General features: G+C 42.2%; 1 protein-coding gene across 1 annotated transcript in view; it reads right to left on the bottom strand.

Annotated features, from left to right (window-relative positions):
- Positions 1-25,583, bottom strand: part of eys (eyes shut homolog) — a 528,873-nt gene that overhangs the window by 25,526 nt on the left and 477,764 nt on the right. The gene's annotated exons all lie outside the window — the stretch shown is intronic.

Genomic DNA, 25,583 nt, shown 5'->3' with positions numbered 1-25,583 from the left:
GAGAGAGGAAGATCGGTGTGGGTTAAGTGAACAATAACTAAGCTTCTTCCTCAAGCATTATATCCAGCAACACTAATGATCACTCGCCTGCATCTTCTCCTCTACTCTATTCCGAAATTGCAATACAATACAAATAGTAATAATAATTTGGTAAAATAATAATAATAGTATTTCGGTCACTCAATCCACGAACGACTGTTTATGGGTCATCGCTGTGTGCAAATGGCTATTGTGTTCAATCCACAAAATACAGAGTCAATCCACTTTTCAGTATATCCTGTGAAATGCTCTGAGACGTCACAGCGACGTGATACGACGCTATATCAAATGCAAGGATTATTATTATTACATTAACCAACAAAAACAGGCTCGATAGATTGATTGACCTCTCCTAATCTTGAGACCCTATGCTCAGGTCCAATTTGTGACAAGCAATTCCACGTTCCGACCACTCTCTGTGAGAAGCAGTTTTATCTAAACTGCCCTTTAATTATTTTTATGATCACTCAATGCACTGGGTCAGACTTCCTGCTCCTTCTGCCTCCACGGTTGTATAATATTGAGACAACTCTCTCGCTATTGAGCTCAGCGTTCCTGAGTTCTGCAGTATAAGCATCTTTACACAGTAACTTACTACGGCCAACCAATCCACGCGGATTGATTAACTGACTCAATTTAGCTTAGTTTCTTACAAAAAAATCAGCGTTGGTCCCTGGTGAGTCGCTGCCGTGTGCAGCCTATTTCTTTTAGTAATGGAATGTTCTTTCTTGCAATGACACTGAACAATGATTTCTACTTGTACAGCGCCTTTCACTTGGGAGAACATCTCAAAGGGCTTTACGACAGCAGCTTTCTTTTATATTGCACCCTTCAACATAACCCTCTGTTTACCTAGTAGTGAGTAGGAATCCGGTTGTTAGTCGATTGGCTGATTGCTTTTCCACGGGTAATAATTCCTTAATAAAAACTAATAATTTGGTCACTTCAATCCATGTCTGTTCGTGGGACATGCAATCGGCTGCCGCGTTTCGCCTACAAAAATATACAGTCAATTCTTTTTATAGTATATACTGTGAAGCACTTTAAGGCATCTTGAAGCTGTGATGAGGGTCTATATTAAATGCAAGAATTATTATTATTATTCACATTCCCATCTCAGACCACTTAACAGTGGCGTAATTGACGTTGAGCTGGAGAGAGAGAGAGAGAGAGAGAGAGAGGGAGAGAGAGAGAAAGAGGAGGTGACCATGCAATGCTATGGTCGAAGAGGAAAGTCTTCAGGTGCAATCTAAAGATTGGCAAGGCAGAGGGATTGAGGCAGGGAGTGCCAGAGGTTTAGGGTGCAGTGGCTGACAGTCGGCCTTGGGACAGATTCGGAGTGGGATCTCGAGCAGGATGGGAGAGGTGGGGTGGTGGGAGAAGGTAGGAGAGACATAGTCAAAGAAGATTTTTTTAAACTGGGAATTGAAAGCATAGAGGGAGGGTATGAGGCAACAGCAACAATTTACATTTGTCTAACGCCTTTCACCTCGGGAGGACATCCCAAGGCACTGGACAATCAGGGTGGGCAGGGAGAGTAGGGGAAGAAAGGGTAACGAAGGTGCGGTCAAAGAGGAGAGTCTTGAGACGTGTCTTGAGGCAAAAAAGGCAGACGGATGATTGACGATGTTCCAGAGAGTGGGGTGAATAGCAGGATAGAATGTGAACATTGAGACCACCGGATAGCCATCCAATCCCAAGTGACTCCAACAAATTTTTGAATGGGCAAGTCTCGATCCGCACTCGAGTGCCAATTATTCTTCCTATTGCCACTAATAAAAAGGCCATTGCAGCCATAAAAATGTTTTCTCTGATTCAGGTATTCTGATCAGGTGCCTTGTGTCACGAGATAACAAGATTGGTTTGGATGAACAAGTCCTAAGCCCATCATTCTCACTGTCCCGCATCAGGCTGCTTTTTAAACAATTTTTTTTTTTCCGTGAAGCACTTTGAGAAGTCTCAACAACATGATAAGGCACTATATCAAATGCAAGGATTATTATTATTTTATTATTATTATTATTATTATTATTATTATTATATATTATCATAATATTATAAATGAGTCCATTGTCCTGAGCTTGGAAACCAGTTATAATAATAATAATCCTTGCATTTGGTATAGCTCTTTTCACGTCTTCAAGATGTTTCAAAGCGCTTCATAGAATATGCTGTAAAGCAAATTGACTGTATATTTTGTGAGCGAAACTCAGCTGCCAATTGCGCACAGCAGTGTCTCACAAACAGTTCGTGGATTGTGTGAGCAAATTATTATTGTTTTTGTTTCTTGAGGGATTATTATCAGTCGTGTGGAGTCAGAAAACTTCCCAAGGTTTTGCCCGCTACTGGGAAATCTTTTTGATTGTCTTCTCAAAGAGGGTACTTATTCTGGCCTTTTCTGGGTGTTTTTGTGCAGATGTTTTCTGCACAAAACTCTAGCTGATCTTCCAAATAATTACGTTCGGAAGTTGACCTAGAGAACAAAAACACAGCATAACCCTAGTGCGCTTACCAAAAGTCGCTTGGTTCCATGGTGTTACTCCCTACATTGAAAAGGCTTCTCAAGTCTCAGTGGGAGGAAAGAATCTTGTCTAAGCTAAGTTGTTAAAAAAAATCTGATAAGGGAGCAGCTTCTAGCTACAGACACTGCGGAAGACAGATATTCATGTCTGAAAGCCGCAACAGCTGAAATAAAAGATTTTTTTGACTTAAAAGGAAAAAAATTGGCAGCAGTCTCCCCTGCCTCCCAATCCTTCTTGAGGGTCTCTTGGACAGAGGCCTGTAGCTTGTTAATGCCAAGGCTAAGCAGTGAAATGTGAGCACTTGTGTTAAAAAGCTCAGAAATGTCAGAAATTGAAAAGGAAAATTACACTGCTCGGAACCATGTCCCATTAACAACACTTTGCAATTATATAGTAACCTTCACTCAGGATAGTGTCTCACAGTGTTCAATCCAGGTAATGAGGGCAATTATTTTTTTTACAATAACCTAGAAGTGTTAGCCTGACAAAAACAACGACAGAATTTTGGTATGTTTTGTTTCAACAAAATATGGCTCAATTTCCTCCTAAATTCCATTACGTGTAGAATACATTAGAATACATTAGAATATACAGCACAGAAACAGGCCATTCGGCCCAACTGGTCTTTGCCGGTGTTTATACTCCACATGAGCCTCCTCCTGCCCTTTCTCAACTGAGTCTTCAAGCATAACCTTCTATTCCTTTCTCCCTCATGTACCTATCGAGCTTTCCCTTAAATACATCTATGCTATTTGCCTCAACAACTCCTTGTGGTAGCATGTTCCACATTCCCACTACTCCCTATGTGAAGAAATTTCTTCTAACTTCCCTATTTGATCTATTTGTGACTATTTTATATTGATGGCCCCTGCTTTTGCTCTCCCCCACCAGTACAACACCTTCCCTATGTCTACCCCAGCAAAACCTTTCATCATTTTAAAGACCTCCATCAGGTCACCCCTCACCCTCCTCTTTTCAACAAAAAAGAGTCCAAGTATGTTCAGCCTTTCCTGATAGCTATAACCTCTCAGTTCTGGGATCATCCTTGTGAATCTCCTTTGCACCCTCTCCAGTGCCTCTCCATCCCTTCTATAATGTGGGGACCAGAAATGCACACAGTATTCTAAGTGTGGTCTAACCAAGGTTCAATAGCAGTTTACCATCACTTCCCTGCTTTTCATTTCTATCCCTCTAGAAATGAACCCCAATGCCTGGTTTGCCTTTTTTGATGGTCTTATTAACCTGCGTTGCTAATTTTAGTGAATTATGTATGTGTACCCCTAGGTCCCTTTGCTCCTCTACCCCATTTAGGTTTTTATTCTCTAGGATGTATGTGACTTCCTTATTCCTTCTACCAAAATGTACCACCTTACACTTTTCTACATTGAAATGAATTATCATTTAAATGCCCATTCAGCAAGTTTATTAACGTCTTGCTGTAATTCATTGCAGTCCTCCTCTGTATTAACTACTCCCTCCAATTTGGTGTGGTCTGCAAATTTTGAAATTGTACTGCTGATTCCAGAGACTAAATCGTTAATGTATATTGTGAACAACAGTGGTCCCAATACCGATCCTTGTGGAACAGCACTGCCCACCCCCTGCCAGTCTGAGTAGCAGAATTATTTTATTGACAGAAAATTTGCACAGAGTTTAGACCCACACCTAATCTGGAGCTTTGTGAAGAGACCTGTCAGAGAGACCTGGATAGAGATATATACAACAAATAACAACAATACACCAGGTAGCTAGATTTAAACAATACTCAAATACAATTCTCTTTTCATTATGATTGAGAAAGTAAAGCCAGAACAATGGTTTCAGATAATAATAATTATAATAATTATTATATATTTATAGTACATAATAATTATTATCCTACTTTTTATCTATTACAGATACAAACTACAAAGCTTACATAGTCAATCGACTTTACAATATATTCTGTGAAGCACTTTGAGGGATCTCAATGACACATGAAATGTAAGGAATATTATTATGAGTATTATTGTTGATAACAAATCTCACTTTTGACATAGCACCTTTCATGTCAGGAGGACGTCTCAAAGTGGTTCATGGGAATTAGTGTAAAGGGCAGTGACTGTATATTTTGTGGGTGTACTAAGTGCTCCAAGACGCCACCCTGCATGAAGGGCGCACTATAAAGTTGTTGTTGTTGTCAGTGTTGTTGTTGGTGTTCTTGTATTTTGAAGATACACCAAGGAAGCAGGACAGGAGAGCACAGTTGGGATTGGGTGACCAGGAAGAACAGTTGACGTCAGGGAACCAGACTCATTTAAGAATACATGTTGCGCCCACAAAATATACAGTCACTACACTTTACAGTATATTCTGTGAAGCGCTTTGAGACGTCGCGAAGATGTGATAAAGCGCTGTATCAAATGCAAGGATTATTTTTTTATATATAAGAAGCAGTTCAATGCTACAGATCCTGAACTAGTGGGCATGCAGTGCAAGTTAGTGTGGCTTATTATATGCACTGCTGGAATTACTGAGCATCACTGCCACTGACTCGGAAATAGTCTCATCTGAGTAATTTTGCCAGCACTCAGGATTTAATGTGACATTTGAATTTCATCACAAGCAGCTCAAGCCATCACAGGTCCTTCCTATGCCCTCTCCCCTATTTCACCCCCACAACACCATCCATGCATCGCCTACCACCACCAGCTCAGCTCCATATTATAATAATAATAATAACCCTTGCATTTGATGTAGCGCCTTATCACGTCTCCGAGACTCTTCACAGAATATACTGCGAAGTGAATTGACTGTATATTTTGTGGGCGAAACGAGGCAGCCAATTGCGCACAGCAGTATCCCACAAACAATCGGGGATTGAATGACCAAAATGTTTTTGAGGGATTAATAGCCCCGGAAAGGGATCCGCCAATCGACTAACAGTTGGGTTAATGGTAGATAAACAAAAGTACGTAATGGTAGGTAAACAAAGGTGTGTGGAGTAAGGAAACTTGCCTAAGGTTTTGTTCCGCCTGGGATTAGAATCTGGTCCGCTCACCAAGTGCTCTAATCAATACACTATGGGACTATATTAATGGGTATCAAAAGCTAAAGCAAGCTGAGCTTTTCTATGGTCTCTGCAAAGGAAATCCTCTTAACAACTGTTACCATGGGAATAACACACAGCACTAGTGTAACAGGTCAGAATTACAGACTGCAAATATCCTTTCGAAAAAAATCATAAATAAATATAATTAAAAATTAGGCATTGTGGCTGCTGAGGTATAGTTAAATATAAATATAATAAATATAAATACATAAATACAATGAGTTATAATTCTTTGACATGTTATAATTTTGAGCAGATTATTGTTTTTTACTTTATTAATAATAATCTTCGTATTTGATAAAGCGACTTTCACGTCGGGAGGATGTCCCAATTAGCTGCTGCATTTCGCCCACAAAATATACAGTCACTACACTTTGCAGTATACTCTGTGAAGCGCTTTGAGACAGCTCAAAGACGTGAAAAGCATTATATCAAATGCAAGGATTATTATTTATTATTATGTCTCAACGTGCTTCACAAGGTTTACTGTAAAATGTAGTGACTGTATTATGTTGTAGGTGAATAACACATATATTTATATAATTAACTCCTGTAAATAAAACTCCCCTACTGTTTTATGGGTATTTTGGACTATGAAATTTTATTTGCACTGCTGTTTTCGATTGACTAGTGTTTATTCCTGCGTTTTCACAGCTGTTCTTTTAATCAACAGCAACTTATCAGCAGCATCTTACATTTATACGGCCCCTTTCACAGAACAGAAATGTCTCGAAGCATTTTAAGAAATGAGATTCATTAGTGATGAAGGGAAATTTGTTAATGGGGCAAAAGTGGTAGCTAACTTGCACCTAGCGATATCCCACAAACAACAATAACAATGCTTAAGCCTTGACTTTGATATAGCATCTTATCACATGCTAGAAATATCTCAACAACAACAGCAACTTACATTTATGTGATGCCCATCACGTCGGAAGGACGTCCCAAGGCTCTGAACAGTTAAAGATTTGCACCCAAGCTGGTTGGAAACGAGAGGGGTGGAGGGTAGAAGGAGTGGGGGTGGGAGGGTGGCTGAAGGCTTTGCTGTAGAGTGTAGTGTCTATCTATTGAATGATATTGGGTGGCTCATCTGACAGTTCATTGTTTCCCCAGCACCGTCCTGGAGTGTCAGCATAGACTATGAGCTCAAACTTGGGGCTTGAACCTGTAAACGTCCGAATCAACCGTGCTACTGACTGAGACAGGGAAAATGAGATGAGTGGTCAATTAATGTTAACTTTGGGGGCTGAACTCGGTTGAGGAGGGAATATGAGCCAGGAAAAAAGGGGAAGCAGTTTTTTCCTTTGAAATAATAGCAAATGGGAATTATTTTTGTTTGCTTAATGTCCACAGAACTGCAAAATAGATGGGATTTAAATTTATCATAGAAACATAGAAACTGGAGGAGGCCATTCAGCCCCTCGAGCCTGTTCCGTCATGGCTGATCTGTGCTTCAACTCCATCCTTGGGAGGGACATAAGCAGGGTTCTCTTGGAAACTGTCTGAGTGTCAGAATCGAGTCAATCGTCTGCGGTGGTCTCGATAGTCCGTTTTCTGAAGCCGGTGGGTCCGCAAGTATTAATGACAGTCCAGCCAGCCTGGCTCAACAGCAGGACCTGTAGGACTTGGAGGAACCAACTGCATTGGAGCATGGATTCTTCCCATCCAGCTACTGTTAACCCTGCAAGCCAAAGCCCCGAGTGGGTCGGGTAGTCCTAGCTGGACAAGCAGTGGGAAAGCTTGCTAGACAATGATATCAAAGGCAAGCTATACGGTTTAGGCTGATTCAACTCCAGCAGTACCCGAAACTCTAAGGTCCCCAAGCCTTGGCACTTGCTAAACTGGGCCTAATACTCTCAAGAATTAGGAGGGGAGCAAGGCCTGAGCAGACAATGACGGTCTGCAGTTAGTTAGGGCATGTTTTTGTTTAGAAAAATGCGAATCGCACAACTCATTGCAATTCCGATCGGCCAAACAAACCGAAATCAGCGGCAAGTAAAACACATTCATTCTGCAGCTGAGTTTTCATGGCTTTAGGAGGTGAGGAATGACAACAGCAAAGCATATGTCTCAGACACCATTTGACAGGGAGTGGGGGGGTGAGATCTATGCAACCATTCAGAACAGTTCAGAACAGGGGTTGCCCTCAGCAACGGACGCGAGAATTTTTTTATGCATAATTGTACTTCCGAGCGAGGTGTCCTCTGAAGTCCTTATGTTGCATTAGTGATGTCCTGGCATTTATTTCATTTGATGCCAACATGTCTTCATTTTACCACCAATGGAAACTTAGCTGCAGAACTGATACCCTACCCCAAGATGGTGCTATTGTATTTTGTTCACGTTGTGTTTGTGTCAACTTTCCATCTCACTGTTTGTCAATAGACATTGTTCTGCAGCTTGTTAAAGGAAAGCTCCTGTCAGCAGCTGTGATGTTTGTTTTTATGCAGCACAATTGACAGTTCTTTCCCAATTTATTTTCTGAAGGACTTTGATCCCTTCCCCTTAATTCCAGCACCTTGGGACATCCTCCCGATGTGAAATTGGGAAGGGCCATCCATTACTTGACTTGCCAATTCCTTTCATTATTTAAATGCTTCGATCAAATCACTCCTTTAACCTCCTCTACTCTAAAGAACACAACGCCAGTTTACCCAGCTTCTCATCACAGCCAGAACACATTGCCTGTACATTGGGTAAAATTTACATGATTCATTCGTTCCTCATTTCCTTTGCTCTTTCTTAATAACAACAATTTGCATTTACAAAGTGCCCTTCACACGGGGAATATAATACAGTATATGTTCTGAATAAGATGTCAGGTGGGGTTGTCTCAGCCTTGATACTCCAGCGCAGTGCTGGGTGGAGCACTGCATTGTCGGAAATGCTGTCCTTCAGAAGGGCTTTAAAGCCAAGATCCTGTTTGCCTGTTCAGACAAGTGGGTGTTAAAGATCCCATGGCACTGGTTCAAAAGTGAGGGGAGTTTCTCCTGATGTCCTGGCCAACAATGGCCTGGTGTCCTGGCCGTCAGTCACTTCCTGGCTATTTGTGGGACACCGCTCTACGCAAACTGGCTGTGATGTTTACTTACAAAACGAACAGTCACCACACTTGACAGTAAAGTCTGTGAAGCACTTTCAGATGTTTTGATATAATAAGGCCTATATCAAAAGCAAGGCTTATCATCTAAAACACGTGTATACAAGGAATAATCTGGCATCTTATTTCCGCAATTGATAGCCAATGAAATGGAATGTAGGTGCTTTTGTAACACCCATACAATGCAGAGACATTTATGAGTGTAAGGGGTGCAATTTGCGATGTTTCATCATAACGCATTCCTTGGATAATGCATTAAACCTGACACATTCCACCCCAAATATATTCACTTGTGATTTGTGTGTCCCAGTCTGTGTGTCTTTAAATCATCATCCTCCTTCATTTGCAATGTTTCCTTTCTTCAAGCAAATGCACACAGCACATGGTCCCCAACTAAGCCTGTGCATCTGCAATGGGTGTCTCTGTGTCTATGAGAGATGCAGCTGTATCCAGAACTCCTCTGCACTCTGCAGTCACCTGAAATCAGGCTCCCGGCTACACGTGAATGACAGCCTGTGACCACCGAACCAATTATTTAGGGATTGAGGTGAGGCTGGGGAAACATTCTCTAGAAATCACAGCGCTCCGTTCACTCTGTTCCCTGCACCGCTGAGCAACAGCGAGGAAGTCAGGGAGACAGCAATGCATGAAATCCAGAAGATTTATTTTTGTTTTTAAAAGAATGCACAACTTCATCGCATAAAACCAGCCTTTTTTTAAAAAAAATTGGCATTCTTCTAAAACGCTGAAATTATTATTTTTTAATCCTTGTTGACACCCACAAGGATTATAATTAAGCTCTCTGGGACACCATCCTGATGAGGGGCACTAAATAAATGCAAGTTGTTGTTATAATTACAGTACTAAATTACCAGGATTATATTTATTAAATCCATGCATTATATTTATTAGTGTGTCAGTCTAGCGCAGTGGTAGAGCTCTTGCCTCTGAGTCAGAAGGCTGTGGGTTCAAGCCCCACGTCGGGACTTTGAATCACATAGTCTAAGATGACACTCCAATGCAGTGCTGGTGATTTGTTGCATTATTGGAGGTGCCGTCCTTCAGATGAGACTTTAAACCAAGGTCCTATCTGCCTTTTCGGATGGAGGTTAAAGAACCCTCAGCACTATTCGAAAAAGAGAAGTGAGTTTCTCTCTCCCGGTGTCCTGGACAACAATCCCTCAACTAAAATTGATCACTCACTCCATGACTCGTGGGGCAGTGCTGTGCACAATTGACTGTTGTGGTTCACTCACAAAATTCCAGCCAATTCACCTTATATTTCACCAGCATATTCTGTGAATCAGTTTAAAACATCTTAAAGATGTGATAAGGCTCTATATCAAGTGCAAGGATTATTATTATAAGATTATTCCTGCTGGTTGGTGAATTGGTATCAAGAGTGTGTAAAATCAGGATTGTCACTGGAAGAGTTAAGGGGAAGGTTAGGAGAATGTTTTTTCAAGTAGAGGATTACTAGAGTATGCCGTGTGTGCGTTTCATCATTGGAAACCACAGCAGGGAATTGGATCAGGATTTAAAGGGAAACAATATAAAAGGTTACAGCCAACGAACAGGGAATTGGGATTAGTGTACATGGTTGCAATCGCAAGACTACAAGATTGGTTTGGATGAAGGAGGCCTTCAATCCATTTAATCTCATCCTTCCAGAACACCCACCCACCCCTTCTGAAACAGCACTGCCAGAAACTTGATGGGCTGACTGATTTCCTTCTCTGCTACAACTACTATTTACCACCACGGCAATAATAAGTTGCATTTATAGTGCGTCCTTCATGCAGGTAGCATTGTGATGTGCTTAAGAATGGTGTCGTTTGATGCTGAGCTAGTGAGAGGGGGGGGGGGGTGACCATAAGCACGATCGAAGAAGAAGGTCTTCAGGTATAATCTGAAGATCAGTAAGGAGGAGGTAAGGCAGAGGGATTGAGGGAGAGATTCCAGAGTCTTAGGGTATAGTGGCTGAAAGCACAGCCCACCGATGGTGGAGCAGAGGGGACAAGGGACGTGCAGGAGGCCAGAACCAGCTGAGTGAAGGAGGCGGGTAATGTGGTGGGATGCAAGCAGGTCAAAGAATTAGGGTGTGCCAGAGTGTGAAGTGATTTGTATGTAAAGATCTTGAAAACTACTCATTCTGCAATAGGGAGCCAGTGGAGCCAGTGGAGTAAGGAATGGGTTGATGGGGGTAGAGAGTTTGGTGTAGGTGAGGATCCAGGGTGGCCTTTGAATGGGATGTTAAACCAAGGCCCCTGTTAAGGTGAATGCTAAAGATCCAATTGCCCCATTCGAAAAGAGAGGGTTGTTTCGCACAGTGTCCTGGTCAACAATGCCCTATATAAAATTAGTCATATACTTTGTGGCTGTTGGTGAGACATTGTCGAGTGCAAACGGTTACTGTGTTTGTTTACAAATTACATAGTCAACAATTTACACTATATCCATTGAAGGGCTTTGAGCCATCCTCCTGACGTAAAAGGTACTATATCAAAGGTAAGGATTATTGTTATTTTTACATGTAGCAAAGCATAACAGCTGGGTTGAGATAGATATGATTTTATTTAAATAAGCCTAAATTGAAGCAGTTCAAATCCAGCAAAGCAATGCTACTGAAGCAGGGAGTTTAAAGCTGCCTGGATTTCTTTGAAACAGTCTCTGTCTTTGCTCCAGTCCCTCTAAATACCTCAATGCGGATATACTCAAAGTTATCAAAATCCTCTAAAATCCCTGAAGAGGGGGAAAGAGGCAGCTTATTTCACTTCCTTTGTAACACATTATGACCTTCTTGTCAATGGAATATTGGAATTGATTGTAAATAATAAAAATGATCTGGTCACTCAATCAGGTAGGACAAGGTCCCATCTGGACAAGCAGCAGGAAGCTTGCCGGTCATTGTTCGTGAGGGTTGTTTGTGGCATACTGTGCGGATTTTGCTGATTAAAGTATATTATTCGCCCAACACATATACCCTGGAGTCCCCAAACCTCGGCTCTTCCGAAACTGTGCCTGATACTCTCTGGAGTTGGGTGAGCAGGGTGCTTCCTTCCCTCCACGAGGAGAGAGTGCCCCACTTGGAAAATTTCCATTTCCTTGCATGTGTAGCCCTCTCATGAATACTCTGAAACACTGCGATGGGTTTCCGCGTGTGCCAGACTCCCGGTTGACCAAAAACAAAAGGGAAACTCTGGGAGGCTTCTGTCATCCACCGCCTTGCCACAAGACAGTGTATTTATTCACGTGGCCTTTTGTACTTTAAGAGCATAAAAAGCAGTATTCCTAGAGTTACTTACTGCATCATACTAATGTCAACCTGCCATTGTTTCTCAAAGTTAATTCGCTGAAGACTATTTCACTGGAAGTGATTGAGATGACAATAATAATTTGATATAGCGAATCATCACATCGTTGAGACGTCTCAAAGTGCTTCACAGGAGATGCTGTGAAGTGAATTGACTACATTTTTTTTCGAAGTGATTGTAACCCCCAGAAAGTGATCCACCAATCGATTACCAACCGGGTTCCTACTTACTGCTAGGTAAACAGAGGCGTGTGGAAGTAAAGAAACTTGCCTAAGGTTTGCCCTGCCTAGGAATCGAACCTGGGTCCTCTCGCTTATGAGGCGATTGCGGAGAAAGAGAGAGAGAGAGTGAGAGAGAGGCTTTCAAATCTGGTCTGCAATGGTTGGGTACTACCAGCCGACAACATCTACAATCTTTTTCAATTCATTGTTCATAACGTTCAAAATCCTTTAATGTCCTCTTACCTGTGGAGAAGGCACTGCGAGACCCCACTTTATTCACTGAGCGCCGTAGATTGGAAGCAAACCGACTCACTAAGCTAACTAGTAACAGTGTCAGAGATAGAATTTCACATCGCGTCACTGATGGGACTCGTGAAGCCCGCAATTCCGCCTAGTGAGAGGGGAGGGGGAGCTATGTCTGTGTCATAAACTTTTGAGATTGCGCATGATGGCGGTTCAAAAAATAATCGTTACATTTGGTGGGTCCTCTCGCTTGCGAGGCGAGTGCTCTAACCAATACGCTGCAAGACGTCACATTCAACAAAAGAAATACTCAAATCCAGTCTGAATTCAGAAGCTGGTGTTACAGTTTAAGAACCGTAGAGGTGGGAGTGGGGGGAAGGGGGGGGGGATGTATGGGTAGACGTGAGAGGGGGAAGGGAAACTGCTCCTGAATTCAAACTCAATTTAAGGATTTCTCACAATTTTGTGCAATCTTCAATTTTCAGACCTGAGGGTCTTACAGGCTAAGACTGGATGGAATTTCGGGCCTACTGAACAGGAACTCTCTACGCACTTATAAAGACCGCACTGCTTCTTGTTATCCGTGGAATAAATTAAAGCGCTCTTTTATTCATCCCTTCTCATCCTTTCAAACGGCATTCTGTATTTTTTAAGCGTCAAAAAAGAGAGCACAGATCTGTCCTTATCGTTACCTGTGTTTACAGTGTAGCCAGATTATCTCTCATTAAATGCGCAATGTATGCTTGTAATGCACTCTCAGCATAGCTGTACCAGGCTTGTGGGAGTTAGTATGAAGGTGGAGTAAGGATGTTGCAGTGTAGCTAACTTGATCTGTCACTTCACACAGTCTGTGCACAATCTTGCCCAAGCCAGTAACTGCAATTATAATCCTCAATGAATAGGGCAGCAATTGTTATGCGTCTTCTCTCACTCCATAGTCCCGCAACTAAAATGGTTTGTAAAATAACCGTAATATAATTGCACCAAGCCCATTTGAAAACATTTAAGGTGACAGACTGGCTCGGCTGGTAGCACCTCGCCTCTGATTCAAAACATTGTGGGTTCAAGCCCCATATAGAAACATGGAATCATAGAATCTTATAGCACAGAAGGAGGCCATTCAGCCCATCGTGCCTGTGCCGGCTTTTTGAAAGAGCTACCAAAACCACCCTCCACCCCCCACCACGCTCTCACCCCATAATCCTGCAATATTTTCCTTTTCAAGTACCTATCCAATTCCCTTTTTGTCAAGACTTTGAGCTCACGATCTACAGGCTGACATTCCAGTGCCAGTCTGGGAAGAGCGCTGAATTATCAGAGGCACCATTCCTTTGGATGAGATACATACCATCAGTTTGGATAGACATCAAAGATCTTTTCAAAAAGAGAAGGGAGTTTCTCCCACCGTATCAAAGCCGACGATCCTCCAAATAAAAATAATCATTCACTTCATAGCTGTTTGTGGAATGTTGCTGGGTACAAATTGGCTGCTGTGTTCGTCACTCCACTTCACTGTTGTGAAGCGCTCTAACACATTTCTAAGACGTGATAAGGCGGTACATGAAATGCAAGTATTATTATTATTATGAAACATCCAACGGACTAAAGAAAACCAGCTTTGGAATTAAGAGACTTACATATTTTAAGACGATGGAGTTAAGGCTAAAACACGAGTAATTTCAAGCCTGAGATCTGTATATTATTTTGTCTCACCCACAAAGTATAGTCAGTTCACTTTACAGTATTTTCTGTGAAGTTCTTTGAGACGAATCAACGATGTGATAAGGCACTATATCAAATGCAAGGATTATTATTATTATTATTATTACATGCAGGCGTGGATAGAAAAGAAGCACGTATAACCTGCTCGGATGCTCTTAAGCATGGTGATGGGTTTCCACATGTGTCAGATATCCAGCTGATCAAGAAAAAACAGTTACAGAGGCTCCAGGAAGTATCTTTTCTATCTGCGGTTACGTGCCCTTCCATTCGTTAACAAATTACTTCCCAACAGGCTCAAAAGGACGTCAAGGTCAGCCCCAAAGAGCTTCATCATTTATTCAGCCAACACAAGGCTTCATATCTGCTCTATCAGTGNAAAAAATCAATGGGGTAAATGTCTATCACGGGTTTGGCACCTTTGCAACACTGATCCTGCTTCATATTGATAAGCTCCAGGCGAGATATTGATTTGATCCTGCTTTCCTCTTTAATTAGTTTTGAAGAAAATAGAAACATTCTCGAGTCTTAAAGTTCTCCTCCACCCTGCAGTAGGAGGCACACTGTTACCACACACTGGGTTTCAATGCTTCCTGACATTATCTCTTCTACCCTGAACAATTTTATTTCTAAGACCCCTGTATTAGCACCCTGTTTCATAACATGGTGTTCAGGATCCATTCTCGACCTTCGAATGACACATTAAACTGAGGTCCCGTTTGCTATTCTGGTAAACATCAGAGATCCCATGGCACTACTTGACAGAGGAAAGGAGTTTCTCTCAGTGTCCTGACCAACCGTGCCCCAAATAAAATTTGGTCATTCAAATAACTAAAATATGGGACAGTGCCATGTTTGCCAACGAAATACATAGTCATTCCACTTGGTTTTTGGTGATGTCTGACACATGCGGAAACCCTTCACTGTGCTTAAGAGTATACAAACCAAGCTGAGAATTCCATACATCCCACCTACACATGGAAATCCCAAAGGTAGATTGTTGGAATGGCATGTGCACTCTCCCTGGAGGGACACATACTGCTGACCTAATTCCAGAAAGTATTGGTCGCAGTTTGGGAAGAGCCAAGGATTGGGGACCCCGGAGTGTGCGTTGAGGTACTGCTGGAGACTAATCAGCTAAAACTGCATAGCTTGTCATAATACAACGCGGTTATAAACTTTGCAGTATATCCTTTGAAGGGCTTTGAGATGTGAAATCGCCGTATCAATTGCAAGGATAACCATTTTTATAAAATCCCAACCCGCACTGCAATGAGGAAAACTAGAGAAAGCACGAAGGGGAGGGAATCTGAGGTGGTTCTAGACGGTTATGAAGAGGCTGGAATCTTAGTTGCTATTAATTGGGTGGATGTATAAACAACAGGACAGTGTAAGGGAAATGGAGGGAGGTCAGCTGTGGTCAGACCAATGACCTGACCAGTGGCAGTTGGAGAAAAATTATCAACAAAGCATTCCACACATGCATTTATTTATTATTATTATTATTAAATTGTTTTTATTAACAACAATTACTGTAGTAAGCCGGTTGTCTGACACATGTGGAAACCCATCGCCATGTTTAAGATTATCCAAACCAGCCTGAGAATTCGACATACGTACACCACCTACGTATGGATATTTCCCTGCATTCGGAATGGAATGCGCTTTCTCTCTCTCCCTGAAGGGACGCACCTGGCTTGTAATAATAATAATCCTTGCGTTTGATCTATTTTATTATTATTATTATTGTTGTGGATTGCTTACCAAAATTGTGTCCCACCTATATTTCTTCAGTGTGCAGATTCCTGCCTTCACAGAGGGAAAGAAAAAAAACCTCTGTCTTTCTACAAAAAAAATCTGGAATCTTTACAAAAATGAGTCAAGTGTTGAAAATCTGCAAACCGCCCGTGTCAAAGAAAGACTGCAGTTTAAATAGCGATTCCTGCTTATACCATTAGGGTAAATGATTGGAACAAAATTACAAAGCCAGATAGAGCGAGGGCGCTAAATTATCAGTGGACACAGTCATTAACTCAAGGTGCTTTCAGTAATCTGCTCGCCTGAACTGTGCATGTTAATTGAGCTCCATTATCTTGTCGAGCTCTGCCTTACCCCCTGCTATCTACCTGTGACCGGCTTGTCAGCATTCAAGGCTTAAAACAGAAATATTCTGGGAAACAGAAATAGAAAAAAAATGTGATGGATGTCAATGTTCTTTATTGTTCTCTGTGGAGCTCTGATCCATTTTGTCAGTGGTGAAAACTCTTCTCTTCCACACCTGCCTCTGACTGAATGAGTCTTGTTTTAAAATTTGGGGATTATGTAGCATTGTGGAATGTTCTTAAATTCAGTCTCGGGTTGGTAGCTGGTCCGTTGTAAGAATTGAGGGAAAACCAGCTTCCAATTTAAGGCTGAATTTACAAAACTACAACAACAATAATACTCGTTGCACTTGATATAGCGCATCGTTGAGATGTCTCAAAGCGCTTAATATAAATGGAATCTTGTTGTTGTTAATAATAATAATAATCCTTACATTTGATATCGCGCTTTTCACGTCTTCTAGACATCTCAAAGAGTTTCACAGAATATATTGTAAAGTGAATTGACTGTATAATTGTGGGCGCCAGCAGTATCCCACAAACAGTCGTGGATTGAAAATGACCAATTTATTATTGTTTTTTGCTTTGGAGGGATTATTATTAGGCGTGTGGAGTAAGGAAACTTGCCCAAGGTTTCGCCCTGCACGGGAATCAAACCCAGATCTCTCGCTTGCGAGTCGAGTGCTCTAATCACTGAGCTACAGGACTCACAGAATATACCGTAAAGTGAATTGACTGTAGAATTTTGTGGGCGAAACGCGGCAGCCAATTGTGCACAGCAGTGTCCCACAAACAGTCGTGGATTGAGTGACCAAATTATTATTATTGTTTTTTATATTCATTGTATTTGATACAGCGCCTTATCAACACGTGATGCCTCAAAACGTGCCATAGGATATACTGTAAGGAATAGTGACAGTGTATTTTGTGGACGAAACGACAGTTAAACTCCAGCTGTACCCCAATACGCACTCCGGGATCCTCCAAACCTCTTGCTAATCAGAGCCTAGTCCGGGATTAGGTAAACAAGATACCTTGTTCTAGGGAGAGAGTGCAAGCTCCCTGCCAGCCAAACGGAAATGGATAGATACATTTGTGGGACTCTCGGTAGTCTGCCTGTCAGTGGGTCATTGTTGTGTGAAAATTGGCTGCTGCTTTGCAATTGATGATAAGATGCCTTTGGTGCCCAAAACAAGCTATCTCAGCAGCTCCATGAGTTAATTACTGTATATCATAATAGCATTCTCTACCTGTAACTCTGTGTGGTTAGAGCACTCGCCTCGTAATGGAGAGACCTGGGTTAGATTCCCGGCAGGGCGAAATGTTGTGCAACTTTCCTTATTCCAAACGCCTGTTTACCTAGCAGTAAATAGGTACCCGGTTGTTAGTCGATCGGTGGATCGCTTTTCTGAGGGTAATAGTTCCTTCATAAAAAAATGAATAATAATAAATTGATTCAATCCACGACTGTTTGTGGGGCACTGCTGTGCGCAATTGGCTGCCATGTTTCTCCCACAAAATATTCACTTTACAGTATACTCCATGAAGACGTGAAGAAGTCTAGAAAGACGTGATAAGGCGCTATATCAATTGCAGGATTATTATTATTACTATCACAGAAGCTGTTTCATGCACGGAACATGTGGAGTCCTGTAGCTCAGTGGTTAGAGCACTCGCTTTGCAAGCGAGAGACCTGAGTTCAATTCCAGGCAGAGGGCGAAACCTTGGGCAAGTTTCCTTACTCCACACAGAGCCTAATAATAATCCCTCCAAAACCAAAAACAATAATAAATTGGTCATTTTCAATCCACGACTGTTTGTGGGACATTGCTGTGCGCAATTGGCTGCCGCGTTCACCCACAAATATACAGTCAATTCACTTTACAGTGTGTTCTGTGAAGCGCTTTGGGACGTCCTCCCGACGTGAAAAGCGCTATATCAAATGCAAGGATTATTATTATTATATATTATATAACACTGTGGCCATACTCCAGGCTGTGCTGTGCAGAGCTATACTTGTTCACAGAGTGATCATTCAGCCAACCCCCTCCCCCATCCCTCCCCACCCCCACACGCACACCTTAAATGCCAAATAAATTGGAGAAAAAGATTATGACTAACTCATGTTCTACAATTGAATTTTATTGTCTTACTGATGATTTATTCGTGTGAGGAGAGGGTGGTGGGGTGGGGGGGGGGGAGGAATATTTAGAAGCTTTGTTTGGAGAAATTACTGTTCTTGATGGTGTGAAGAGCAGAATTAATATCCGTCATTAACTCAGTCATGTTTCACTGATTATGTCATTGCAGAGTTGTGCGTGTGTTAATAAAACTCATCTTTCTCAAGCTCAACAGCCTCCCCGAGCAGGCTACCTCCACGATCTACAAAGCGCCAGCTAACAAAAAAAACACAAACCAAAGATCATAAATGAAAAAATATAATAAAAGATTGTCAAATTTATTGTAACGCTTTATACCATTAGACAGATAGAGAAAGAGGTAGGATAGGTAGTTAGGTGGGTGGCACCAACAATACCACCACCACCACCAACAACAACTTGCATTTGTATAGCTCCTTCCCCGCAGGGTGCCATCCTGGAATGCTTAACAGTGACGGAGTCTGACACCAAGCCAGGGGTAGGGGAATGTGACTGTAGGCACCGGTTAAAGAGGAAGGTCTTAAGACGTGATCTGAAAAAGGGAAAGGAGGGGACAAGGCGGAGGGATTGAGGGAGAGCGTTCCAAAGTTTCGGGGCGTAATGGCTGAAAGCACGGCCGTTGCTGGTGGAATGGAGGGGTGGTAATTAGATCGCTGGGGAGGTAGATTGGTTGGGTAGTTAGGTGGGTGGGTTAGCTAGGTAAGTAGGTAGGCAGAATACAAATTTACATTTATATAACGCCTTTCACGTCATGAGGATGTCCCAAGGTGGTTAACGATCCTGGCTGGGCAACCAAGCTGGAGGCGGGAGGGCAGGGAGAAGATGACTGAAAGAGCAGTCAAAGTGGTAGGTCTCGAGATGGAGGGAGGGAGCGAGTCAGGGGAACACTGGGCTGCAATTCCAGAGATAGGGAGAGGGAGAGAGAGCAGGTACTGAAATCCTTCTTCCACCTCCCCACACCCCCCAACCCCCCCCCCCGCCACCATGAGACTATCCTGATAGAGAGGGGATGGTATTGTGGCCAGCAATCCTCCAAGTTTATTAATCATTTCCTTATCAACCTGTCCACTCCCTCCACTCACCATCTTGCTATACCAAATGCAAGGATTATTATTATTATTACACTCCCTCTCTTTTCTCCTTTTCAATTTTCCTTCTTTCTCTTCTTCCCTCTCACCCTCCAGAATGTGCATCAAGCATAACGGGTCATGTTTCAGTGCTTCAGCCTTCCTGCCAGCCCATCCTTTTACCTCCCAAACTCAAAGAAAGAGAACCTTGAACGATGATCCACAGCTGTGCTTGTTTTGACACCAAGCACTTCTGAGCTCTTGCAGAAACTGTCTGAGTCCACCTCCTCTGTGAGTCATCTCACTAATGGGCTGAGTTTGCCAGTTGCCGGCAAATACACCGAGGACTTGGATTCCATTTACAGACGAATTGAAAACATTCAGTGACAGATGCAGATGCACCTTTTCATCACATTTGCATTAAAAGGAGGAGACTTCACGAAGGGTTTAACAAATTGATGCGGGCAAATTGTTCCCTATGGGAAGTGCTCAGCTACCAGCGGACACAAGACAGAATTAAGAGTGAGAAGGGAAGTCGGGTGGAACCTTTCACTGAGAGGCCAACACAGACAAGGGGGAAGTAGTTGAATAGAATAGGATGTTGAGATGTTCATTCTTGATAATAAACATAATAATAGTCTTTGCAATTTTTTGACATGCTGTCGGTAGCGACATAACATCTCAAAGAGCTACACAGGCAAATGTTGTTCATTGCACTGATTATGGATTTGTAGGCAAATGCGGCAGTCCATTTGCTCACATCTCACAAAAAACACCAAATTACACTTGTATCACATTCGGAAATTTGGACTCGAGCTGGGAGTTGGGGTCAGGAGCTGGGGGAGGGCAGTGGGGCTGGGGAAAAGACCCACATTGGAAGGTAAAAACATAAGATAAATATTGGGAAAAAGATGTGTTAGACCAGCAAACCCACTCCCAAACAATGTTCAAGTGGACATTAAAAAACCTGGTGAAATAATAATAATAATAATTCTTTAATTTGATAAAGCGCCTTATCACATCTCAGCGACGTCTCAAAGCGCTTCACAGAATAAATTGTAAAGTGGACAGACTGTATTTTGTGGGTGAAACGTGGCAGCCAATTGCGCACAGCAGTGTCCCACAAACAGTCGTGGATTGAGTGACCAAATTCTTTTTACAAAAGACATGATTTGAAAAGATACGAGAGTTTCTCTTATGTGCAAATTAACTGCCAAGTTCGACTGCAAATGCACGGTCACTACACTAGCTAATCTGAAGCACTTTGATAGGTCTTCCTGATATGATAACACACTATAACAATAGGATTATGATTAATATTGTTGTTATTATTATCATCAATAAAAATGCTGTAGTGATGAGATCTACAATGCAACCATTAGGCATGTGTTGTTGTTATGTCATTTGTACAGGTCAACATATCTTGCAAGTTGTCCAAATATTTACTTGAAAGTTTGCCTCTGCGGATTCCCACTGTGGCCATTGCTTCCACAACATCTGAATGTTATGTGTGCGTGGCTCAGAGCCACGTTCCAACACAATTTAAATCAAAGAAATAAAAACAGGCAAAGACGTGCGTAATTACACACTATTACCCAAGGACCTGAGCTCGGAACAAGTGCTGCTTAATTTTAAAACAATTTGCAAAAAAATTGCATTGTGTTGCACTGACCTCCAATTCATTAATTTGGCAAGCAGCATTGTTTGATTTTGTTTAATTTGTGCTTTCCCACTCAAAAGTAAATTACGAATCAAGTGGAGGTCTGCATTTCTGCCAAACTCCCTGTTAGATTTGCTGCTAGCTGCCTCACATTTATGCCCTCTTGTTTGGGACTCATCGACAAGTGGCAACATCAACCTTGTCAAGTCCTTTCACAACCTAAAATACGTCTATCAGATCCCTTCTCAATCTTTCATCTCCAGAGAGAAAAGCTCCAAACCGTCCAATCTTTCTTGATAGCTGTAATCTATCCAATATCCACTCAATTACACAAACAGCTCGCACTTATACAGTCTCCTCACACAGGGTAGCGTCCTAGAATGCTTGACAGTGGTGGAGCACAAAGGGAAGGGGGGAGATGACCATAGACATCGTTGAAGAGGAAGTTCTTCAGGTATGACTTGAAGATGGGGAAGGAGATGGCAAGGAGGAGGGATAGAGGGAGAGGATTCCAGAGTTTCGGGCCGTAATGGCTGAAATTGCGGCCATCAATTATTAAATAGAGGGCACGAGGGACATGCAGAAGGCCGGAGACAGTCAACCGGAGGCAGCGGGTTGTGGGTTGAGGTGTAAGCAGGTTGAAGAGGTAGAGAAATCCCAGGCCACAAAGGGATTTGAAGACGGGTGTGTGGATCTTGAAAATGTTCCGTTCAGTCATAGGGAGCCAGTGAAGCCTGGCTAGAACTGGTGTGATTGGGTTACAGAGTTTAGTGCACGTGAGTATGTGGGTGGAGGAGTTTGGGATTAACTGGATTTTGTGGAGAATGGAGCTGGGGAGGCCAGTGAGGCGGGCATGGACCGAGTAAATTATATGGACATTTGGCAAAGAAATGGATTGAAGAATACAATCCAATTTGCATTTATACAGCGCCTTTCACTTTGGAAGGCTGTTCCAAAGCACTGAACAGTACTGACTGGGTACCCGAGCTGGGGATAGGGAGCTGAGGTTGGGTTGAGGTAGAAAAAAGGTGACCGAATTGCGGTCGAAAAGTAAGTCTTGAGACAGACATTGAAGTCATCTAAGTTTTATTGGTTTGCTGAGAATCTATGCCTATAAATCAAATTACAGAGAAGTACAATATTCAGTCAATATTTGCACCAAACATAAGAGGGTGCAAATGGTGTTTGATTTCTTTTTTCCTGCCTTAACTAAATGCTTAACATGAATCGATCTCCTGTTGGTACGTGATTTGACGAGAAGGAAAATGGGAGCAAGTCTAGAGTCTTTGCTTCAGGTATGAGCATCTGCAATTCACACAGTCTTTTGAATTTAGCCACGGTAATAATAATAATGCTTCCATTTGATATAAAGTCAATAATAAGAATATAATAATAATCCTTCCATTTGATGTAGCGCCTTATCATGTCATTGAGACATCTCAAAGCACTTCATAATATATACTGTAAGGTGAATTGACCGTGTGAATTTTGTGCGCAAAATCAAATGGAAGCATTATTATTATTACGGCTAAAATCAATCATGTCACAGTGTCTCAAAGTGCTTCAGTATTTCTGTGAAGTGCAGTGAATGTGTATTCTAGGTGAACATTCAACTACAAGGTACACAGTCACAACACTTTAGAGTGAATCCTGCGAAGCACTTTTAATCGTCCCCCCAAGGTGAAAGGTGCTACATCAGACGCAAATATTATTTACGCAGCAATGTCCCACAAACAGCCAACAACAGCAATAACAAATTATATTTATGTAGCACCTTTCATTTTTGGAGGACTTCCCAAGGTGCTGGACAGTCAAAGGTTTGTACCAGAACTAAACCATAAAACAATTGACCAATTGTACCTGGAGGATTGTTGGCCGGTGACAAACTCCTTTCTCTTTTTTCTCTAACATCCCCCCTTTCACGTGGGGACGACGTCCCAAAGCACCTTAAACCCAACAACAACACCAATTTACATTAACGTTAATACAAGGGATAGGAAATGGCATGTCAGGGTTAAGGTGCTAGCAACATAAGAAGAGGAGGTGGCCCTTTGAATCTGTCCCATTTTTTGGGGGGATATTGGCAGATCTCGTGCCTTTTCTCCATATCCATTAATACAACAACAACAACTTACATTTATATAGTGCCCTTCACACCGGACTGCATCTTGGAGTGTTTATAATATCCTCCATCTCTTAAATGTCAGCCTGGTACAATTGATAGCCTTGAAGGTGGTGGATTCAGGTCCTATATTAGGACATAGTAATGATAGTCTAGGCTTATGAGGGTGTCTTTGGTCCCCTTCCTACCCCTACCCTCCGTGCCCTCCACTCCCCCGATCCCACCGTTTTGCTCGGGTCCAAATCCTTGACTGTCCAGCGTCTTGGGATGTCCTCCCGACGTAAAAGATGCTATACAAATGTGCCCTGAGTGAAAAACGCTATATATAAATGCAAGTTGTTGTTTTTGTTGTTGTTGTAATTTGTTGTTGTTATGCTCCAGTACAATGCTGAAAAGGTCAACTCTGCACTGTCCAATGTGCTGTTCTTCAGTTGACAGGTTAAATGAGTTAAATAAAAGTCCCAGTTGTCTGCGCAAACGGATGCTAAAGATCACAATGACACTGTTCACAAAGTTAAGTGTGTTTCTCTCAGTGTCCAGTCTATCAATCTTCCAGATGAATCATTCAGTTAAAACTATGTATAGGACATTGCTGTGGGTAAATTGGCTGACGCATTTGCCTACAAATAAACACTTCACTTAACTCAAATTACCTGTGAATCTCTTTGAGATGTTTTGACTTTATAATGCTAAAGATAATAATAATTCTTACATTTGATCCGTCTCAAAGCGCTTCAGTGAATATATTGTAAAGTGAATTGACGGTGTGTTTAGTGGATGAAACTTGGCAGCCAATTGCGCACAGCAGAATCCCACAAACAGTCGTGGATCAAGTGACCAATTTTTTTTGAGGTATTATTACCCCTGGAAAGTGATCCACCAATTGACTAACAACCAGGTTCTGACTTACTGCTAGATAAACAGAAGCATGTGGAGCAAGGAGACTTAAGATTTTGCCCTGCCCAGGAATCGAACCTGGGTCCTCTTGCTCATGAGGGCATTAACCCCTACGTTATAGGACTCCAAGAAGCTATCGGAGAAAATCCAAGGTTGTTATTATTGCTACCTCTGCTTTCCTAGTATCTATATTCCTTTACAGCTTTTCAATCGATCCAGCATCGTTGTCCATCTGTTGCAGTGTGTTCCGCGTCCACCCAGTCTTTTGTGCAAAGAAATCTTTTCTAAGGCAGTCTTTTCAAATTTGAAAGTAAAACTACAGTATTCCACAGAGGTCCAGATGTGAGCCACAACACTGCTTTCAACTCATCTCACTGCTCACAGATTGCATCTGACACTCAAAGGATCACCAGATATGTCTGTTTACTCAGCTCTGATTTAAAAACATGAGAAAGTTTGGAAGGACAAAGGGTCATTCTGTCCATCAAATCCATTCCTCTACAGCCATGTAAAACCCATCCTTTTGTAGGACTCAATGACGTAATAAGACACAATATCAAATGCAGGAATTGTAGGATTCGCTCATTTAACATTACTATTACACCTCCTTGGGCAAACTATTGAAATAATTACCCCACAGAAAACCGAGCAAAAACTTTCTGGCTCTGAGTCAGACAGATAGGGATTTGGATCCGAGCTGGGGGTTGGGATCAGGAAGGGAGGAGGGCAGGGAGAATTGGTGTTGGAGGGTTTCCCAAAAACACGGATGAAGAGGAGTGTCTTGAGATGGGACATTGCAGTGATGGAAGCGCTGTCTTATGGATAAGATGTTAAACTGAGGTCCCATTTGCCTATTCAGGTGGAAGTCAACGATCCTACGGCACTATTCGAAAAGAGATGAGAGTTTCTCAGGAACAGGCAGACGGGAAAAATCAATCAGTGGTGATCAATATCATTACAGCAGTCAAACTAAAAGTGACCTTACTTCTATGTCACTGACCTGCTCATACCACATTGCTCTGCCCAAACCCTTCGCTCATTTAAAACATGCCTATTGCATGTCCCTGATCTCTGTGTGTCACCATTGATGGCCACATCTTCAGTCACTACACCACTAACCTCTGGAACTCTCTGCCTCAATCCTTTCTTCTCACCCCTTCTGAATCAATCTGTAAATCCCACTTTAAGACCTACCTCTTCAACTGTGCCTATGGTCACCTCACACTCCCCCGCTCCCTTGCTTGGCATCCCACCCCGCCATTGTGCAACACTCCGAGATGCCATCTGATGTGGAGGGATCCATGTAAATGCAAATTGTTCTTGTTGT

This window comes from Callorhinchus milii, unplaced genomic scaffold, assembly GCF_018977255.1.
Source record: "Callorhinchus milii isolate IMCB2004 unplaced genomic scaffold, IMCB_Cmil_1.0 Scaffold3, whole genome shotgun sequence".
In the NCBI taxonomy this organism is placed as follows: Eukaryota; Metazoa; Chordata; class Chondrichthyes; order Chimaeriformes; family Callorhinchidae; genus Callorhinchus; species Callorhinchus milii.
This window is presented reverse-complemented; position numbering and strand designations above follow the sequence as displayed.